We start from the raw sequence: 12,091 nt of genomic DNA on the forward strand, positions 1-12,091 counted from the left end.
TTCCTGGGCCCGCCCCTTGCCGGTGCCTGAGCGGGACACGCCTTCAGCCCCGCCTCCATGGGCTCAAGGCCGCCCCCTTGGCCCCGCCTCCCAGGCGTCGGTAACCTACCAGGCTCCGCCCCGTCCTATTTCCTCGGGCCCACCTCCGGAAGCCCCGCCTCCTCCGCCATTTTGGCTCCGCCCCGCAGTCGCCTCCCGTTGGTCCTGCATAGGCGCTCTGCCCAGTGTGGCGCGTTCCTTCATTTTCTGCCAGCGATCGACCTTTTTCCCTCTTAACGAGTAAGTCAGGTCCAAAAGTTCCCTCAGAGCCTCTAGGAATCCTCCAACAGCGCCTCACGAGGCCTCAGGTTTTCGCCTGTGAAATGAAGTGGAGCTGGAAGTTCTGGAAGCTCATTGCTCCAAGAAAGCCCGTTTCACGGTCACACGCTTCCTCTGAGTCTCCTACAATTTCCTTTAAAAACACCAGTGGCAGGTTAAGCAGCTTTCTCAGAAGATCACAAATAGATTGGGCCCAGTAATTTGCTGTTCAGTAGAAAGAATTCATTCCGTCTCTCAATATTATTGTCATCTCTTGAAATTGAAAAAGTTGTTTTTTTAAATCATTACTTTTCATTTGTAAAACAACTTCAGTATTTCTTCTGATTTTAACCTCATATTGGCGGCTCTGTCTATTCCTTTTGAAGGTTAAATTATTCTGTTTTTTTGTTTCTTGCTTTAAAAGATTCAGGCCAGAAATACTTTAAAATTCCACGGATTTTAAATGGTTGATATGCTGACTTTAAAATTTTTAATTGGATGAGAAAGACACAAATCCCTTACTGTAGCTGTAAAATATTCGACCATTGTACAGTGTGTTCTCTTCCACACCAGCCACAATTCTGTCCCACACAAACCAGTTATCACTCTCTAGAATATTGTATACATTTTTCTGTATATTTACAAACACCAAAGTGTCTCTGGAAATGGTTTTGTTGCATTTATATGTGTGTTTATGTCAGCATGGGCTTCCCTGCTGGCTCAGAGAGGGTAAAGAATCTGCCTGCAATGAAGGAGACCTGGGTTCGATCCCTGGGTCAGGAAGATCCCCTGGGGAAGGGAATGCAACCCACTCCACTCCAATATTCTTGCTTGGAAAATCCATGGACATCAGAGCCGGGTAGGCTACAGCCCATGGGGTTGCAGAGTCAGACATGACTGAATGACTAATATGCGACCACACTACAAGTTGGTATACGTATTAGCATTTTAAGGGTTTTTGACTTAGCAATATGACATGAGTTTGACTATACTGCAGTATAGTATCCATTGATTTTTTAAAATAATTTTTTATATGGACCATTTTTAAAGTTTTTATTGAGTCTGTTACAACATTGCTTGTTTTATGCTTTGGTTTTTCAGCTGCAAGGCATGTGGGATCTTAGCTGCCTGACCAGGGTTCGAACCCTCATCCTTTGCATTGGAATGCAAAGTCTTAACCACTGGACTGCCAAGGAAGTATAGTATAGTACAGTATTAATAAAATGTAGTATTAATATACCTGTACTTTATCTCCTTATTACTCTGTTCATGGGTGCATGCTAAGTCACTTCAGTCATGTCAGTTGTGTTAGTCTCTCGGTTATGTCCGACTCTCTGCGACCCCATGGACTGTAGCCAGCCAGGTTCCTCTGTCCATGGAATTCTCCAGGCAAGAATACTGGAGTGGCTTGCCATTTCCTCCAGGGGATCTTCCCAACCCAGGGATCGAACCCACTTCCCTTATGTCTCCTGCATTGTCAGGCGGGTTCTTTACCACTAGCACCACCCCAATTTTATGCTATTACCAAAAGAAAAAAGAGCCATAATAAACCTCTTTACTTCTGCCTGGTGTTATGGACTGCATGGTATCCTCCCAAATTCTGTATGCGGAAGCTCTAACTCTGGTACCTCATAATGTGACTGTGTTTGGATCTCTAAAGAGGGAATTAAGTTAAAATGAGTTGTTGGGGGTGGTCCCTAATCTAATATGACCGGTATCCATACAAAAGAAGAGATTTGGACACAGTGATATATAGAGGGATCATGTGAAGACACAGGGAGAACATGGCCATTTACAAGCTAAGGAGGGAAGCATCAGAAGAAACCAACCCAACTTTGATCTGGGACTTGCAGCCTCCAGAACAGTGAGGAAATAAATTTCTGTTGTTTATTCCAGCAGTCCCCAACCTTTTTGGCACTAGGGACAAATTTTGTAGAAGACAATTTTTCCATGGACCAGGGGCAGGGGCAGGAGTTTTGGGATGACTCAAGGGCATTTATTTATTATGCACTTTATTCCTATTAACATCGCATCAGCTCCATCTCAGATCATCAGGCATCAGCTCCCAGAAGTTTGGGACCCCTGGTTTAAGCCACCTGGTCTGTACTTTGTTGTTGTTTTTCGGTTGCTAAGTCATTTCTGACTCCATGACCCCACGGACTGCGGCACGCCAGGCTTCCCTGTCCTTCACTGTCTCCTGGAGTTCACTCACACTCATGTTTACTGTGTCAGTGATGCTATCCAACCATCTCATCCTCTGTCGCCCCCTTCTCCTCTTGCTCTCAATGTTTCTCAGCATCAGGGATTTTCCAGTGAGTCAGTTCTTTGTATCAGGTGGCCAAAGTATTGGAGCTTCAGCTTCAGCATCAGTCCTTCCAATGAATACTCAGGGTATTTCCTGAGTATATAATCCTAATTTCCTTTAGGATTTTTAATTATAATGACATTTTATTTAAATAGTCACAACATCTGACACTTCAAAAAAAGATACCACTAATAAATAACAAAAGTGGAAATACTTATCACAGTTAAAACAGACATAATGTTTAGCTGAGAATCACTTCAACAGAGTAAGGCTCTAAAGATACCAGACAATGATTTCCTTTAGGATTGACTGGTTTGATCTTACTGTCCAAGGGACTCTCAAGAGTCTTATACCCTAGCAAACTAACATATCTTGCTCGGATAGATTATAGGCCACATATAAAACAAAACTGAATTTGTAAAAAAAAAAAAAAAATGATTTAAATAAGACAGAGGCCTTTGTGGTTATTGTTTGATTTTTCTCTCACAAAAGCAGCTGGAAACTGAGCATCTAAGGGCTTGTATTTTTGTTCTTTGATCATCTGGCACCCTGTCTCTTCTCTCATCCTGCTCCCTCATACTGGTCTGTGGCTTCCATCTTCAAGGTCACAAGTTCAAGGTCAAGATGACTTTCATCCCGAGGAAGGAGGGAAGGAAAAAAGCCAAAAGGAACACACTTTTTAATGGAGTCATCTTCCTTTAAGCAGCCTATTTGGATGTTCCAGAGCACTTCTATTTACATCACATGGGCTGGAACCTAGCCTTCTAAGGGAGGCTGTCTACATTGTCATCCCAAATAAAACTGGGATTTTGTCATTAAGGGAAAAGAGGAAGTGAAAGTTGAGCAGTAACTAGTTAACAATGTCTGCCTCACCTTCACACTCCTAGGACTATTGATGTTTAAAGGGCTTCCACTGTGGGATGGCTGATACCCTGTATCTATATTTGTTGTTGTTTAGCTGCTCAGTTGTGTTGGACTCTTTGGGACCCCATGGGCTGCAGCACGCCAGGCTTCCCTATCCTTCACAATCTCCCAGAGTTTCCCAAACTCATGTCTTTTAAGTCAGTGATGGCATCCAGCCATCTCATCCTCTGTCACCCCCTTCTCCTATGTATACACTATGCCATTTTCTATTGTCATTGAGCAGAAACAACTCCTAAGAAAAAGTTTTTTTCTTTTCTGAAATCATAGGGGAAATGTCATAAGCCTTCTCCCCAGAGTGCACTGCTCCACCCAGTGGCTCAGTGCCTGTCCTGGTGCAGTCATGCTAAAAAACATGCACAGCTGTGGTCGGTCATGTGCTCTGCTGGGAGGGGTCACCTTGGTCATTCATTTTGCCAGCTGCTAAGTTAAGGTGTAAAAGTGCTGGGATTCCTGGTCCATTGTATCTAATGATAAAGAAAAAAAAAGTCATTTAATGTTTTACAGAAGTTGTTGGGATTGTGTTAAAAAATAAAAAATCCCAGGACTAGTTTCATCTAAGGAGGAAATGAATTCAGTTTATTATCCAGAGGAATGAAACATGTGGATTGATTGCATTTTCACCCATCTGATGTTTGAAACTTGATTCAGTTCAACCCTGTGATAATGTATTTTAACTAAGGGTGTGTGTGTGTGAGTGTCGCTCAACTGTGTTCAACTCTTTGCCACCCCACGGACTGTAGCCCACCAGGCTCCTCTATCCATGGAATTTTCCAGGCAAGAATACTGGAGTGGATAGCCATTCCTTTCTCCAGAACTAAGGGTCTACTTTGTTTTTATTTTTTTGCCCCACCACAAGATAGGTGGAACTTCTGGGACCAGGGATTGAACCAGCATCCTCTGCAGTGGAAGTGCAGAGTCTTAACCACTGGACCAGCAGGAACGTCCAGGGTCTACTGTCAATCAAGAACCAGATGGGCACTGATAGAAAGATGAATATGACAAGGTTCCTACACTAAAGAGCCTGCAAACTAGCAGAGGAGATTAACAATCCACAGTAAGTATAATGCAGATTTCAAGAGGTCCTTGTTATCATATGATGATAATAATAGGGGGAAACCCTGATTTTGGAATTGCATCATTTGTCTGAGGTCCCACAGCTAGTGAAGTGGCAGGGAAGAATCTGAACCCTGGTCTATGGATGAAGAGGTTTATCTTTCTCTCAGCATAGCACCATTTGGGTTAATCATTGAGGCACTCAGGATAGTTGAACTGGAGGCCAGATGAAAGACCCATCAAAAAGGAGTCTGGAGGCAGGAATACCCAGATGGGATAAGAATGTGAACCTGTGGACACCCTTGGCAGTCCAGTGGTTGAGACTTCACCTTCAATGCAGGGGATGCAGGTTCAATCCCTAGTCAGGGAACTAAGATCCTATACACCCAAAACATAACACAAAAGCAACATTGTAACATATTCTATAAAGAAAAAAAGTGTGAACCTGGTCTGAGGGCATGTAGTAAGGCAGGAGAGGAGGAGCCAGAAGTGAAAGAGACTGCATGGTGGTGGCTTAAATGAGGCCACCATTGCCCTGGGGTTTAATATTAACCGTGCCTCTAAGAGGTTCAGTGGCTGCAAATGGTAAAATCAAATCTCCCACCAACTTTCCCATCTTAAGGTGGCCTCAGCTGGGCTCCTTCTGGCTAGTGTCACACCACAACATGAGAGGGATGCCTCAACTGGAGGGTCCAGCAAGAGTTTCTAGCAACATATATATATATATATATTTTTTTTTTTTTTCCTTTTTACTGCGCAGGGTCTTCATTGCTGTGTGCAGGCTTTCTCTAGTTGCAACGTGTGGGCCCTGCTCTTCATTGTGGTAGGCAGGTTTCTCACTGAGGTGGCTTCTCTTGTGGCAGAACATGGACTCCAGGCACACAGACTTAGTAGTCACAGAGCACGAGCTTAGCTGTTCTGCGGCATGTGGGATCTTTCTGGACCACGGTTGTAACCCATGTCCCCTGCATTGGCAGGCAGATCCTTAACCCCTGAACCACCAGGCAAATCCTCTAGTGATGTCTGTAATCAAGCAAGGGTGATATTCAAAATACTGAAAAACTGGAATGGCACGGTTACCAGCTCATCAGAACTCAGTCCTGTGACCTGAAGGGCACAGCTCGGTTCCGCAGGCTCTGTGGTGCCAAACATTAAGTGGGAAGAAGGTCCTGAGATTGGGTCTGAGGTGGAGACAGGGGAGAACATGACTGTTCTTTTTCTAAAATTTTAATTAATTTATTTATTTGGTTGTGCTGGGTCTTAGTTGTAGCACTCAGGATCTTCCATCTTCCTTGCAGCACATGGGATCTTTAGTTGTGGCATACAAACTCTTAGTTGTGGTGTGCGGTATCGAGTTCCCTGACCAGGGATGCAGCCAAGCCCCTGCATTGGAAACCTGGAGTCTTAGCCACTAGACCATCCAGCAAGTCCCTATTTATTATACTTTACTTTTGTACTTTTTAACCCAATGCAAGAAGAATTACCACATATCTCATATAAATCATATGAGGTTTATATTTACTCACATGTAGCAATGAACTGATGATCTTTTGACAACAATTCCAGATTTCCAGGAGAGAATGTGATTGGCCCAGGCTGAGGTGGATGTCTGTTCCTAATAACCATCATTTCTTGTGAAAAGGAGAGCAGGACTCATATAATTAAATCAAACACTTAAAATTTGTGTTTTGCTAAACACCATGCAAAAAAGCTAAAAAGCAGACAGTAAACTGGGAGGAAAACTCCAACATGGTAGAGAGAAGAGTATCATACAGATCAGTATGAAAAAGACAAACTTTCTGATTGAAACATGGGAAGGGAGAGGAATCATATTTTTATTTCTCCAAAATAAATAAACCTATTTGCATATGAAAAAGTATAGCAGTGATTATCTCAGTAGACATCAAAGAAATGCAAATTCAAATAAGACGTAATTTTTTTGCCTATTGGTGGGGCCAGAATAAAAATTAGGATAGTGTACATTGTTGGCAAGACTCAGGAAAAAAGCATTCTCATTCTCTCAAGGGGATGGAGACTTTCTGCATGAAAATTTGGTGAAATGTATCGAAACTCTTAGCTACGTAATTCCACTTCCAAGAATGACTCTTAGGAAATAGACAATGAAAATAATAGAAATGGTCATAATCCACAGCACTTACTATGTGGCAGGCACTCCTCTGAACGCTGTACATGTATTTCTTCACTTATCCACTGTTATCAATCCTATGTAACACTCTCTGTAAGATGAGAAAACAGGAGCCACCCTAAATGTTCAACTACAGTAGGGTGAAAAATCCACATTTACAATGCAAAACAATGAAGTCATTAAATGTGATGTCATAGATGTGTATTTATTGACATTGAAGATGTTTATATTATTAAATGACAAAATGTTATGGTATTAAAAATGATATGTATATGTATATATGGGGAAATAACTGCAAATATATCGTGGCTATTTCTAAGCATGGGATTTTAAGTCACATGTATTTTTTATTAGATATTTATTAATTAATTTATTTGGCTGCACCAGGTCTTAGGGGCCATGCAGAATCTTGTACTTGTGGCATGCAGGATCTTTTGTTGTAGCATGTGGTATATTGTTGTGGCGTATGGAATCTAGTTCCCTGACCAGGGATGAACTCGGGCCCTCTGCAGTGGGAGCTCGGACTCTTAGCTACTGGACCACCAGGGAAGTTCTGTAATTAGTTGTATTTTAAAAGGGGTGGGAAAGTGAAAGTGTCAGTTGCTCAGTCATGTCTGACTCTTTTCGACCCTATGGACTGTAGCCCGCCAAGCTCCTTTGTCTGTGAGATTCTCAAGACAAGAATACGGGAGTGGGTTGCCATTCCCTTCACCAGGGGATCTTCCTGACCCAGCAATTGAACCCAGGTCTCCCACATTGCAGGTAGACTCTTTACTATCTGAGCCACTAGGGAAGCCAAAATGGGTAGGGGATGCACAAAAATGCACTGATGCTTCCCAAATACTGAAAAGTCTAAGCAAAAATTCTCAGAATAATACACTTAATTAAAATTATCTATAATACTGCAATTGCCTTGAAAACTTAGGGAAGTGATTTGAATTCATCTCCTAAGAGGAAAAGGTATGAATTTTATCTGTGTTATCTGAAACATCTCCTATACTTTGCAGCACAGATAGAGGCAATTATGTTTAGAGAACTTACAATCTCTCCAAAGAACTCGTTTCCTGGACTCTCCAAGACAAGTTGTAAGGGAAGTGGGCTGAACACACCTGCTAAGCAAAGGCCTAGCGTTCAATCCAAGAGCTGTGAGCTGTAGATGATGATCACACACAGGCCGAGCCCCTCTATGGGTTTCTAAAGGTCCATAACTTTCTGTCCATTACTCAGTAAGAGCTGTGGGCAACCAGGATGTTGGTTCATGGAATGGAGAACCTTCTTGCAGGGAACTGCAAACGAATTCATTAAATTATTTATTGATGACTACGCAATACACTGGTGGCTGGTGAGAAAAGTATCATCAGTATTTTGGAAGCATCAGTGCATTTATGTGCATCCCCTACCACTTTAAAAATGCAATTGATTATAGGACTTCCCTGGCAGTCCAGTGTCACAGAGATGCACAGATCAAGTCCTGTTTTTAAAAGGATGACAGGGTGGTAGCGAAAGTTAAGCAGACAGTTACAAATACACTATGCTAATGGCCAGGCACAGAGCACCGTAGGTACAAGGGGACAGAAATGCTTGAGTCTGTCTGAGGGTCATGGAGACTCCACGTAAAGGAGCAATAAAGCTAGTCATTCTGTGCATGCATGCTTAGTCTGTCCGACTCTGCAACCCCATGGACTGTACCCTGCCAGGCTCCATGGAATTCTCCAGGCAAGACTACTGGAGCGGGTTGCCATGCCCTCCTCCAGGGGATCTTACCCACCCATGGATTAAACCCGAGTCTCCAGCCCTGGCAGGCAGATTCTTTCATTGCTGAACCACCAGGGAAGCCCTATATTACTATAGCCAAGTATTAATATTATAAGAATCCTAATTTTCTAATATCTGTAGCTACTGACTGGACATGGAACAACAGACTGGTTCCAAATAGGAAAAGGAGTATACATCAAGGCTGTAAATTGTCATCCTGCTTATTTAACTTATATGCAGGGTACATCAGGAGAAACGCTGGGCTGGAAGAAGCACAAGCTGGAATCAAGATTGCCGGGAGAAATATCAATAACCTCAGATATGCAGATGACACCACCCTTATGGCAGAAAGTGAAGAGGAACTAAAAAGCCTCTTGATGAAAGTAAAAGAGGAGAGTGAAAAAGTTGGCTTAAAGCTCAACATTCAGAAAACGAAGATCATGGCATCTGGTCCCATCACTTCATGGGAAATAGATGGGGAAACAGTGGAAACAGTGTCAGACTTTATTTTTGGGGGCTCCAAAATCACTGCAGATGGTGACTGCAGCCATGAAATTAAAAGACGCTTACCCCTTGGAAGGAAAGTTATGACCAACCTAGATAGCATATTGAAAAGCAGAGACATTACTTTGCCAACAAAGGTCCGTCTAGTCAAGGCTATGGTTTTTCCAGTGGTCATGTATGTATATGAGAGTTGGACTGTGAAGAAAGCTGAGCACCAAAGAATTGATGCTTTTGAACTGTGGTGTTGGAGAAGACTCTTGAGAGTCCCTTGGACTGCAAGGAGATCCAACCAGTCCATTCTAAAGGAGATCAGCCCTGGGATTTCTTTAGAAGGAATGATGCTAAAGCTGAAACTCCAGTATTTTGGCCACCTCATGCAAAGAGTTGACTCATTGGAAAAGACTCTGATGCTGGGAGGGATTGGGGGCAGGAGGAAAAGGGGACCACGGAGGATGAGATGGCTGGATGGCATCACTGACTCGATGGACGTGAGTCTGAGTGAACTCCGGGAGTTGGTGATGGACAGGGAGGCCTGGCGTGCTGCGATTCATGGGGTCGCAAAGAGTTGGACACAACTGAGTGACTGAACTGAACTGAACAGAACTAATTTATGTGCTAGAATATAAATTAGTCAATATAAATAAATAATAAAAGAATAAAAATAAAATTATATATAATAAAATAAAAAGTAATAAAATAAATTAGAATTATATAACAATAAAATAGGATTAAAAATAAAATGAAATAAAAAAACGTAAATCAGAAAATAGTTATGCATGATTGGTGTTAGGTGTCTGGGGAGCCTAGATCTCAGTTTATTTTTTCTCCCCTACAGAATTCTGGGAAGTACATCCAAAGGTCATTAACCAGCAGGGAAATGGGGTAGAGAATTTATCTGTGAAAGCAACCTTCACTTCCATGTAGGGCTTCCTGGTAAATCAGACTACAGAAAATTCCAGATCTTGGAAACTGAAGACACAGGTATAACTGTCATGCTATGACAGGCCCTGCACACAGAGGGAGGGAGGGCAGGTAGGGATGAGGGTGGATATGAGAGTGGATAGGTGAGATCCTGCCCAGGTGGTTTTACTGTATGAGCACAAAGTATACCAGAGAGAAGGAGGACTTGGTGAGTAAGGAGAGTGACCTGTCACCCTGTGACCCTGCTCCGTAATGAAGCACGGGCCAATAGATGTCACTCATGCATCACCTGTGGAGAATGACTAAATCTGGGGAAAAGAGAGTAGGGGTAAATTTTCCAGATACAAATTTCTCTCCTTTAGAAGAGACATTGAAATGAAGATATTAAGGAAGATGTTTAGCTATATGTTAGAAAGAATGCCTGAGAATGAATTGGCCCACCTATGACTACAGAGCCCCACAGGGGCCTTCCCTGGTGGCTCAGTGGTAAAGAATCTACTTGCCAATGTAGGAGATGCAAGAGATGTGGGTTCAACCCCTGGGTTATGAAGATGCCCTGAAGAAGGAAATGACAACCCACTCTAGTATTCTTGCCTGGGAAATCTCGTGACAGAGGAGCCTGGTGGGCTACAGTCCAAGGAGTCTGACACAGCTGAGCATGCATGCACGCACAAGGACTATTACGATCACAAAAACAAAACAGGAACACTGCTTCAAAGGTTAAGATACATTAGGGCAGGGAATGCCCCTTACTGACCACCAGGAGGCACCGTAGACCAAACACAGCTTGGTTGTTAGTCTATAAAGTCTGCAGTGTCAGTGTTCGAAGTTTGCAGTGTCAGTGTTAGATATCAAACCTGGTAGGGCTAGATACATACAATGGAAAATTATTCAGTCTTGTAAGGAAAGAAAAGGGACTTTCTTGGTGGTCCAGTGACTAAGACTCCAAGCTCCCAATGCAGGGGCCCAGGTTCAATCCCTGGTCAGGGAAGTAGATCCCTCATGCTGCAACTAAGACCTGATGCAAATAAATAAATATCTTGTAAAGTAATAATAAAAAAGGGGAGAAAATCCTGACACATGTGACAGTATCAGTGACCCATGAAGACATTATTCTAACTGAAATAAGCCAGACAGAAAAGGAAAAATATTACAAGATTCCATTTAAATAAAGTACTTAGAATAGTCACATTTATAAAAATACAAAGTAGAATAGTGACTTCCAGGGGAATGAGAAGTTACTGTGGAGTGGTACAGAATTCAGTCTGAGGAGATGCCAGGTTCTTCTGAAGACAGATGGTGGTGATGGTTACACCGCAAAGTGAATATACTTAACAATGTGGAACTGTGGCTACGTTCACAAAAATGACCGAGATGGTAAATTTTATGTTATAAATATCTTACCAGGATTTAAGAAAATCAGAAGCTCCCACTGTTGTCTTTGTGTGTTCAGTCGCTCAGTTGTGTCTGACTCTTTGTGACCTCACGGACTATAGCCTGCCAGGCTCCTCGGTCCATGGAAATTTCCAGGCAAGAATACTGGAGTGGGGTTGCTATTTCCTTCTCCAGTTGTCTTATACCTGCTGAAAGTCCAGGAGAAGGATGTACCTACTAGAACAGGTAAAGAAGGAAGAAAAACATGCTTCCAACAATCTTGCCCCTCCTGACCTTGGCTTCCTCCCCAAATCCTGAGTCAGCTTTCTATTTGCATCTTGTTCGCTCACTTATTTATTAAATGCCTACTAAGTGTTGGCCTTGAGCCAGTCACTGAGAAGACATTATGCTGGGGCTAAGCCATTTTCTGCACAGCTCTAGCTTCCTCTTGTCTATTCCAGTTGCTTTCCCTTAGCCACTCCTTCAGCCCAAATCTTTACAGCTTTCTTCTCTCAGTTTTCATTTTAATGAAAAATACTTTGGTTCACATCATATTTTAAGTAAAAAAAATTTTTTTTTAATTTTGGCTACACCATGCAGTATGTGAAATCTTAGTTTTCCAGACAGGGATTGAACCCACACCCCCTACATTGGAAGCACAGAGTCTTAACCACTGGACCACCAGGGAAGTCACTTGTTAAAAAAATTTTTTTAATTGTTTTGGCATATTTTAATTTTAAAAGAAGGCCTTCCCTGATGGTGTAGTGGTAAGGAATCCATCCACTTGCCAATGCAGGAGACATGGGTTCGAT

This window comes from Bos javanicus, chromosome 21 (assembly GCF_032452875.1).
Source record: "Bos javanicus breed banteng chromosome 21, ARS-OSU_banteng_1.0, whole genome shotgun sequence".
Taxonomy (NCBI): Eukaryota; Metazoa; Chordata; class Mammalia; order Artiodactyla; family Bovidae; genus Bos; species Bos javanicus.